This window comes from Mus caroli, chromosome 3, assembly GCF_900094665.2.
Source record: "Mus caroli chromosome 3, CAROLI_EIJ_v1.1, whole genome shotgun sequence".
Taxonomy (NCBI): Eukaryota; Metazoa; Chordata; class Mammalia; order Rodentia; family Muridae; genus Mus; species Mus caroli.
Window position 1 is genome coordinate 138,832,290 of NC_034572.1, and position 10,595 is coordinate 138,842,884.

Below are 10,595 nucleotides of genomic sequence, written 5' to 3' on the forward strand. Positions count from 1 at the left end.
ATGTAACTTTCTGCACAAATCTCAACCCAGGACTCTTGGCCTCCAACACTGGAGACATCTAGAGGTCAGTTGTGGCTACTTGTACACTCTTTAAAGCATCGAGAAAGCCATTTAGAGAAGCTCAAAGGTTGAGGGTGTGAGACCAAGAGACTATGTGTAGGACATAGAAAACTTCAAGCCAGCAGAGAGGGGCCATTCACAGCAACAGCGCCCTTTCTGATCCAACAGGCTATCACAAAAGGCATGGACCAGGAGCCCTGGGTTCTGCTGGCAGTCTGCCCAGCTGAATCAGTGAGTTACAGGCTAGAGAGAGACTCTATCTCAACAACAGAATAAATTAAGGAAATGGCTGAATAAACGGTAGATGACACTTGAGGAATGACAATAGAGATAGACCTTTGACCTCCATGGAAGCACTTACATACACACACATGCATGAGCATTGTGTCCGCACATAAGTGCACACAAACATAGGCAGGAGCACCCATGCACACACACATTTACTTACACATACACACGGGCATGAGCGCTCGTGTCCATACACACACACACACACACACAGAGAGAGAGAGAGAGAGAGAGAGAGAGAGAGATGAATCAAGAGTTTGAGGCTGGAATAGACTACATATAGAGACCCTATCTAATATCCTTTCTTCAAAGTTAATAAACTAAGAAGCTATTAGAGGACTAAGAAGCCAAGAGCACTTGAGTACCAGGGTTCTGTTCCCAGCACCCACATCAGGATGCTCATAAATGAATGCCCTGTAACCTCAGCTCCATAGGCTCCAGTGCCCTTTCCTGGCCTCTGGAAACATGAGATATATACATCCATGCAAAACACTCAGACACATAAAAGTGAATCATTTTTCAAAAAGAATATATTAGATTAAGTGCAGTAAACCAGACACAAAAGAAGAAATGCTGGGAGACCTGGGCTGGTGAAACTTGTAGACCTGGAGAACGAGACAGTGACTGCCGGGGCCCGGACACTAGAAGCCGGGTGTGCTTAGCTGCGTGGGGCTGAATTTGAGGTGGTGAAGTTCTGAAGAGGATGGCAGTGAGATGCCACAGGCTGCATGACAGAAAGTGGCAGAAGTGGCCTACTTTGCTTCGTGTATTTCCACACTTGATGATGGTCGTCATCTGTGCTCTTTCTGCGAGGAGACACCATGACACAGTAACATTTAATTGGAAGTGGCTCCCAGTTTCAGAGGTGTAGTCCATTATCATCGCAGCAGGGAGTGTGACAGCAGGGAGCATGACAGCATGCAGGCAGACATGGTCCTGAAAGAGCTAGCTGAGAGTTCTATATCCAGACCTGCAGGCAGCAGGAAGAGAGAGAGTCTGGGCTTAGAATGGGCTTTTTAGAAACCTCAAACTCACCCTCAGTGACACACTTTCTCTAACAAGGCCACACCCACTCTAACAAGGCCTCCCAACCCCTCCTAAGTAGTGCCACTCCCTAATGACCATTCAAATATATGAGGCTATGGGGGCCATGATTATTCAAACAACCACAGTGATTAATATAGATTTATAAGTCCATATACATATATGCATTATATGTTTTTCCATTTTCAAATCAGATGACCCAAGGGAGTCTAGTGGCTTTATACCTCCATTTTTCTGACTTTGTCATCTTGACTATCTGCTAGTATTGTGGAGTTGTTTTAAAAGTATAAATGTCAGATGCTTGGAACACTAGGTGCTTAAGGAACACTAATTATCATTATTTTCATGAAGTAGAAAGCAAATTGCTGTATTCTATGTCTATAATCCCATCCCATTTATGTCTGTGGGAAGACTGTGAGTGTGTACACGCCTGCCCCATACTCTCACACACACATCCATCATGCGTGTGGCAGATGGCTTCTGCATTCCAGACGTTGTGCTGAGGACTGGGTTGCCAGTCGCCTGGAGCTTAGGACAAACCATGTTCCTCATGGGATGTTCCAATAGAGAGGGCATAGAAAAGCTCTCTGAGTAGGTGCGAATTCTGAGTGGGTTGTAACAAAACACAGAGAGAGCCTGTCACGCAAAGGCACAGGAATTCCAAGTCAGCAGAAACAACAGGAAAGGCCCCCAGGGCTCAGAAAGGACAGGGATACACACAGACAGTTCTAGAAAGATGGGAAAGAAACTATCTTGGTAGAGGTTTCATTGGGAATGGTACCCAGAGAAGGAGCAGGGGACATGGAGTGAAGAAAAAAAATTAAAAAACAAAACAAAACTATTATTGTATTTTATTTATGTATGTACTCTCTCTGTGTCTCTATCTCTCTGTGTGTCTCTGTCTTTCTCTGTTTCTTTGTCTCTCTTTCCCTCCCCCCCCCCCCCTCTCTCGTTCTTTCTCTGTCTCTCTCTGTCTCTCTCTCTGTCTCCCCCCGTCTGTGTGTGTGTGTGTGTGTGTGTGTGTGTGCAGGCACATGCACGCTACAACACAGCTTGCAAGTGTTGGTTCTCTCTTTCCCAGGGATCGAAGTCAGGTTATTAGGCTTGGTGGCAAGCACCTTTACTCACTAAGCCACCAGGAATTTTACTTTTCACCCCATTTCCTTCCCCCACCCCCCGTTTGAATTATTTACCATAAGTCTGTATGTATTGTTAGAAAATTCTAGTTAATAAAAAAAGAGGGATTTTAATGATTAATAGTAAGGAATCTAATAATGACACATTTCAAGTATCACTGTGTCTCACCTCTCTGGTTACTTTTCACAAGGTGAGACCAAAGAATAAGGACATGGGCCCACTGGTCTGACAGTAGAACAGCCTCTTTCTTCTGTCTGTCTATTCAGCTACTATTTAAGCCAGTTTCTTCTGGTCTGCTTCAGTGAAGCCCCTGACTTCTCTCTTTTACTAGAACTGTTTTTAGGGCTGGTAAGAACACTGACTGCTCTTCAAAAGGTCCTGAGTTCAAATCCCACTAACCACATGGTGGCTCACAACCATCCGTAATGAGATTGGATGCCCTCTTCTGGTGTGTCTGAAGACAGCTACAATGTACTTACATATAATAAATAAATAAATCTTTTTTAAAAAGGAACTATTTTTAACTTAAAAGACCTTTCAAATTTATGAGATTCCTACTTTTTGGTCATACATGAAGACACAGTCACAAGCAGGTATCCAGTCTCTCCTTGGGGACTGGGATATGAATAGAGAGAGACCAGTGACTTCAGAGGAACAGATAAGCATGATGCTCACAGCACACCCTGGGACCATGGGCCATATCTGTTGTACACTCCAGTAGCTTTCCTGGACTTTCCTTAACAGAGAGGAATAAAAAAAGTAACCTGTAAAATCTTCCAGGAGCCAGAACTAGTCTTTGATCTTAGAGGACCCTTAGTGGTTAGGACTGCTTAGGCACAGACCTTTGACTCAAGACAACTGACATTTTCTTTTTCTTTTTTTTTTTTTTTTTCTCTTTCCTTTTGAGAGAGGGTTTCATGTAGCCCAGGGTAGCCTCAAAATCACTCTGGAGCTGAGGATGACCACCTGAGTGCCAGGATTATAGGCATGTGTTTGCATGGTCCTGGGGATTGAACCGGCAGGGTGTCATGTGTTCTGGCCAAGCACTCTACTGACTGAGCCATGTCTGTGAGCCCCAATGATGGACAGACCTGGAAACTAGCCCCAAGGACGGTATAGCATGGGTGTGTCTCGAGCACCTTGTAGGAGCCATGTCTGGAGAGCAGCACACCCAGTCCTCTGCGTGCTGGGGTCAGAATGGAGGCGAACACTGTCTCCTCTGTTCTTGACCGACTCATCAACAGGACAAACGAGGGGTTCACGTCGTTCCCCAGTCACTTGTGTGACCCACCCACGTGCCACATCTCTCCTGCGCAGCCTGTGTTTCTAGGTGTCGTGATGACTGTTTCCAGAAGGGCGAAACACGCCAAATGGAAACGCTGTGTCTGGTCTCAGGTCGTATGCGACCCTCACCTTCATCCTCTGCCTGGCTTGGCACTGCCCTCCTCCTAAGGGTGGCATGGCGTGACTCCTCACCTGGACAGCTGCTAACAGGGCAGGACACGACTTCGAATCCGTCCCATCCCACAGAATCCCGTTCCAGCAGGCTTCCTTGTTCCCACCTCGTCCTCAGTGAGTGGCGTGTTAATAAGGGAGTCAGAGATACCCTCGCTACCTTCCACACCTTTACTCACTTGGTCCTCCTCACAAGGCCTCTCCGGCAGACGCTGCAGTCCTTGTGTACAATGAGGAAACGGAGGCAGGGTGCGATATGGCTAGTTTCTGCAGCCCTGCTTCTCTGTGGGAGATCTGTGCTGAGTAGTGCCGCCATTGTCAATGCTGAGGGGCTAACTTGGTGATGGCTCCTGGATCTTTTCTTTTCCTATTCTGCTTTCCCGACCCCATTGTCTCCCCGCAGGCCCCAGCTGGGAAGCATGTGGGCAGATGTTTGAAGAGTGACTGAAGGGGAGAGCCGGGGCTTTTTATGAACTTCAGACTGTGAACTCTCAAGGAAGAGTGAGTCAGGCGTCCACATTCCTGGCATACCTTCAGGAGGTTCCATGACCTCAGACAATAAGAACCTGAGGCCCAGTGTCCTTGGGAGGCCTCCCACGAGGAAGGCTGACCTGGAGGGTTTACCTCTCTGGTACTTCTTCCTGATCCTGAACTCTGCACTGCTCAGGACTCCACCTTGTCAGACCCTCTAGGCCCACCCAGACAGCTTCCTTGTTTCTGTTAAGCTGCCCACACACACCCCTACCATCCTCCAATACCTGGGCCAAGCTCAGTGTGTCCTTTAAGGAGCTGGGGACACGTAGCCTCCTCTGGCTCCTCCAGAAGGAAGCAGGGTCCCTGAACTCTATGTTCCATGGGGCTCTTCTTGGCCATGCCTCTCATTGCCAAACCCTTGGGCTGGGAAGGACTTGATTTTAGTAAGCTGGGCCTACACTTGCTTTATCTCTTTGAGACCAGCAACAGCTCCGGCATGGAGGAGGGGCAGCCTAGTGCCAGAGATGGAGGTACTGCCCTGCCCCTGAAGTACAAGAACCATTCACCCAGGGCACCATTCTCAGAGTGTAGGTCTGGGTGTGTTAGTGGATTTAAATATGACAGACAAAGCTTTCTCTGTGGCTCCTGGCTCTCATCAGCTCTCTCTTTTCCCCCTCACCAACTTTCACCCTAGGTGAGAGAGACAGACAGACAGAGGGAGAGATAGACAGACAGATGAGGGACAGAGAGAGGGCGAGAGACAGAGAGAGGAGAGACAAATAGACAGACAGAGAGAGGGAGAGAGAGAGACAGAGAGGAAGAGAGACAGACGGACAAAGAAAGGAACTTGCCCAAGGTAACATAGCTAGAAAAGCCTGAGATAGTTGTTACAGTTTTGTTTCACCACGCTCCACCACTTCACCAGGTCAGAAATATGCCTATTTGGATTTGAATTATTGCCAGTAAATTCTGTGCTCATCTCTCTGTGGTGCCTTCTATTTCCTTTTATTTGAGGTCTGTGTAGGGCACCCTGGCCATGCCACCCACTCTCTGCATCACCTTCACAGGTCACGAAGAGGCTGGGCTGGAGACAAGGCTGAGCTCTGGCTCTGTAACGCCTGCTCAGTTCTACTGTCCTGTGTCAACAGCACAGACACTGCCCCATGACCAATGGAACTTGCCCCAGTCTCTGTTTCCCCAAGTCACAGCTGCCACCCAGGAGTTTCGCCCTCCAGGAAGCAGGAAGGAGTGTGGGTTGGTGCAGGTGCACCTGCCTGCCGTGCAGGCCACTGGGGGAGGTGGATTGGAGTTACCCACTGGATCTGAAATCTGCTTGCATTCTCTGCCCACGGTCCCCACCCCCACCCTTTGCATGCCCAGTGGGGCCCTTTGCCTTATTCTGGCTGACAGGTGAGGGCCGACCCAGGAAGCTCTGTCCTACCTAACCAGAGCTGCCCTGACTCCCCGTGCAGCACCTGGCGGATGCCTTCTGCAGCCTTGCAGTAGTTAATGATCTCCCCTGGGCAGAAGAGTCCTTTAATAATTTACCAGGGTAGATAAAGAAAAAAAGCAGCGCTCTCCACCTGGAGTCCAGTTGCGCTGGTGGCCCAGACTAAGATTGGCTTCAAGTTCAAACTCCCTTTTCAAATGGAAAGCCTGCCCTGTAGCCGTGTGCATAAAGTCTTACTGGAACCTTCTTTTGGATATCTGAATATCCCAGCCCTGCTGTATGATCAATGCTTTAGGGCACCTTCCTCACTGGGGGGGGGGGGGGCACCTGTTCTGGAAAGTGGAAGAAAGCAAAATGCCCCAGGACAAAATGAGATTTAAACATTTGAAGAATTCCTGAGAATAAAATGCTATCTTCTGGCTGCTCTATCAGAATTCTCCCGAGAGTCATTACATGTTTGAACTACAAGTGCGGACCTTGGGGGCAACTGGAAAGGCTTAGGAGGTGGGGACGGAGGGTGACGTTTTGCTCTTTGCCAGCTGTGAGGCCCAGAGAAGGTTGTGAGGTCCTAAGAACCTTACTTTCCCTGCATGTGAGCTGGAAATGATGGACTGTGCATGAATCATAAACCATAAACATGTAAACAATAATTGGAAACAAGGAGATGCCAGCGGCTGTATCTTCATCACCACACCACCATAACCATCACCCCCACCAGCGTCCCTGGGATTTGTCCATCTCCAAAGAGACGTTGAACTGTATAAAGACACAATTGTCTTTCCTCTGGAATATATAACAGTGAGATGTAGTAAGAATGAACCAGTAGTCCAGGCCTATTATCCCAGCTACTGCAGAGTCTGAGGCTAGAAGATTGCCTCGCATGGCCTGCCTAGGCTAGAGTGAATTCTAAGCCGGCCTAGGCACCGTACTGACGCTCAGTCTAAAGGTGAAAACTGGGAGCTGGAGAGATCGTTCGGTGCTTAGGAGCCTATTCTGCCCTCCCGAAGGACTGGAGTTAGGTTCTTAGCACCAATATTAGACAGCTCGCCATTGTCTGCGACTCCAGCTCTAGGGGGATCTGACTCCTCTCGCCTCCGTAGGTACCAAAACTCACATGCACAGACCATTCCCCATGCTACACACACATTATTAGAAACAAAAATAAATCCTTAAAATTAAACAATGGGGGGAAAGGCTTAGGCTTAAGGATATAAAGCTGAGTGGTTGAGTCCTTGTTTAGTCCTTCCGGAGGATCTAGGTTTAATCCTCAGTGCCAATCAATTAATAAATCAATTAACAATAAATAGAGGAAGAGGAGAACCCTCTGGGCACAATGAACAACCTCTCCAAGTGACTTTGACAAGTTCCCTCCCATATCTCTTGGTTTTGAAGCTGACTGGTTTTGCTCCTTGAGGCACTAGTAAGTGTAAGGCAATCAGTGCTTAGTAGGACTCTTGTACCAGGTGTTGTCCTGTTTGAGCACTCTACCTTAGAAGCCAGTTCTCTGCCATGAAGAAGCTTAGTGTAGGCTAGGCTGGGCATGGTGATACTGGCCTTTAATCCCAGTACTTCTGTGGGAGACACAGGCAGGCAGATTTCTGTGAGTTCAAAGCCATCCCAGTATATATATATATATATATATATATATATATATATATATATCAAGTTCCAAGTCAGCCAGGGTTACATGCTAAGACCCTGTCCCAAAACTAAGAAACCAAAAGAAGCTTAGGCCAAATACAACATGAAGTGATGGGAATCTATGAGAACAAAGACCACAGAAGATGAACAGAGGGCACTAGGATGTTCTAGCCCAGCCAGGCCAGAGCTGAATGAGTTTTCTCACAGCTGAACCTCTTCAGTCAAGACAGTTGTGACAAAAGGCAAATCAGTCACTCGAAGCCACAAAATTTTGGAAATGTTTGCTGTGTCGAGCCCTAGATTTATATTCAAAAGTCAACACTGCCACTGGAAGCAACCGTCTCCTTAGAGGCAGCCATGGTAGAAACTCTGGAGTCGTTAGTCATTAGACTGACACTCTGCTAAGAAATTCAAGTCAAGTGCATCGCGCTTCCCTTTAAACAAATACACTTGTTGATTGACAGTTCAGTAATTGAGCACCTGCTGGTTAGCAGGTTTGGGAGCTAGGGGCTGGGGTGACCCACACAGTGAAGACCCAATTCTCTTATTGCATGCTGGATGTATCTTGGATTTCAGAACAGAGGCCTGCACCTTTACACCGGGGTATGTGGGAACCAAGAGTAAGTGCTTGTGGTTCCATTGGGAGAAAGAAATGTCCATGAAGTGAAACTTTAAGGGCCTTGAGGGTGCTGGGAACTTGCCGCACCTATCAGAGAAAATCAGGAGGGCCCACCTAGCTCTCTAATTTGTAGAGTGACTCTGATAAATGGAGGTGGGTGAATCTGAGAGCAAGCAGGCTGAGAAATGAGACCTGAAGACCAGATGGTGGGAGGGATAATTATAGACATGTGTTTATCCCAGGACTGGAAACAAAAGAAGAGAGCAGCGCAGCGCAGTGCAGCATGAGCGGTCCTGATGGAGAGGGAGCACATCACTTGCAAACCTCTGAGACAGCAGCTGAGATATTAGGTTCATCCCAGGAGCCATCAGGAGGAGAACCGTGACCAGTCACTGAAGGGCAAGGAAGACAGGTCTCCACTTAATATGCAGAAGGATTCCAAACACTTCTAAGTCAGCCCCAGCAGAAAGAGTGGAGTTGACGCTGCCAAAGCCAAGGGCCTGAGCGTCCTTCTATTGAGGAGGTGGGAAAGGGATTCTGACATCAGTGGAGCCAAGCATAGGGTCACATGATCCATCCAGAGTTCTTGAGTGTGTGTGTCCTTCATTAAACGCTGATGACTTTTCAGGACAGGATCTATATATAATTGACCCTGAATTCAACTAGGTAGGTTAGGCTGGACACCAAGCTGCAAAGATCTGTGTCTTTTTCACCAGTGTGGGTTGTCACACGTAGCTTCTTTCCTGGTTGCTAGAGATTAATTTTGTATCTCCATGCTTGCACAGCAAGCACTATCTCCACGGTACCCCTCTGCTGAGTTTTAGTCTTACACGTATGACAGATGAGACACACCTACTACAGACTGGAAGGATGCTCTGTGGCTGATGACAGTGCTCAGCTCTCATCAACAGAACTGAACCCAGAGCAGCTGAGGGACCAGGGATGCTGGGACACCAGAGATGCTGGAACACCAGGGATGCTGGAGGATCAGGAATGCTGGGGGACCAGGGATGCTAGAGGACCAGGGATGCTGGGGGACCAGGAATGCTAGAGGACCAGGGATGCTGGGGGACCAGGGATGCAGGGGGACCAGGGATGCTGGGGGACCAGGGATGCTGGGGGACCAGGGATGCTGGGGGTCCAAGGATGCTGGGGGACCAGGGATGCTGGGGGACCAGGGATGCTGGCACACCAGGGATGCTGGTACACCAGGGATGCTGGAGGACTAGGGATGTAAGAATAAACAAGTTCAAGGAAGTCATAAGATGCTTCAGTTAGACAATGCAGCCCTGCCCGGGAACCCTGTGCTCCTGACTGAATTTCTCCTCAGCTTCTCATGCTCTGACACAAAGCAACACCATCTTTTCCGAGCTTTGGACTCGTTTCCTGCCAGAGGAGGGATTGGTACAACTTCACCAATACCCTAAAGAGAACAGCCCAGGCTCACAGGTTTGTAGAGAACAGTTCTCAGAGGTCAAGATGAGAATTCCCAGAGGCAGATTTTACAAGGATGACCCAGGTTGAGAGAATCATTTTATCTCTCTGGCACTGGCTCAGGGCAAAAGCCAAGGGCGCTGGGTGGCCTTGGCAGCTCCTTACTCCCTAGGTGCCATATGCTTTGCACATCTATACCTTCTCACACGGAATCCCACTGTCTCAGTGAGCTATCCTCACTTTGCGTTTAGATCCTACCCCAAATAGAAACTCTCCCACTACCCTAGACCCGAAAGCCTCATGGAGACATCAAACCCTACAGCACAGGAAATGTGTAACTGGGTGGTGAGTACCTCAAGCCAGAAGCTGAGGCGTGTTCATCCCTTACTCCTTAAAGAGGTGGTTCTGAAGCCAGTGTGCCTCTGCAGTCACGGTAACCTGCTCACTTCCACCCACAGCTGAGTGTTGTTATACTATCGCTGCAGCCCATCTCCCGAAGGCTGGAGTAAAGACAGCTTCTTCCTAAAGGAGGTGAAGCAAAGCAAATGTGGTTTCCAGTTGCTGCTTCTCCCAGTGCAGAGGCCAGGGCACCTGGGAAAGGAGTGTGGTTAACTGAGCCTGAGCAAACCACGGCTCTCAAGGGAGGTAGGCTGCTCATGGCCAAAGCTTTTCAAGCCACTGACATAGCACAAAGCTCTACTGTGGGGAAACTCAGTACCAGGGTGTGCCTTGTGCTACGGGAACAAGATACACACAAGTGAAAAGTTATGCACTGTGGGAAGCCACATGTGCCGTTGCAGGGTGGCGCTGGCTACCGCTGGCCACCACGCATACATAGGCAGTAAATTTTTTTTGCCAAGATGAGGTTTTGAGAATTAACCAATCAGATGAGAGACAAGTTAACCAATCAGATGAGAGACAAGTTAACCAATCAGATGAGAGACAAGTTAACCAATCAGATGAGAGACAAGTTAACCAATCAGATGAGAGACA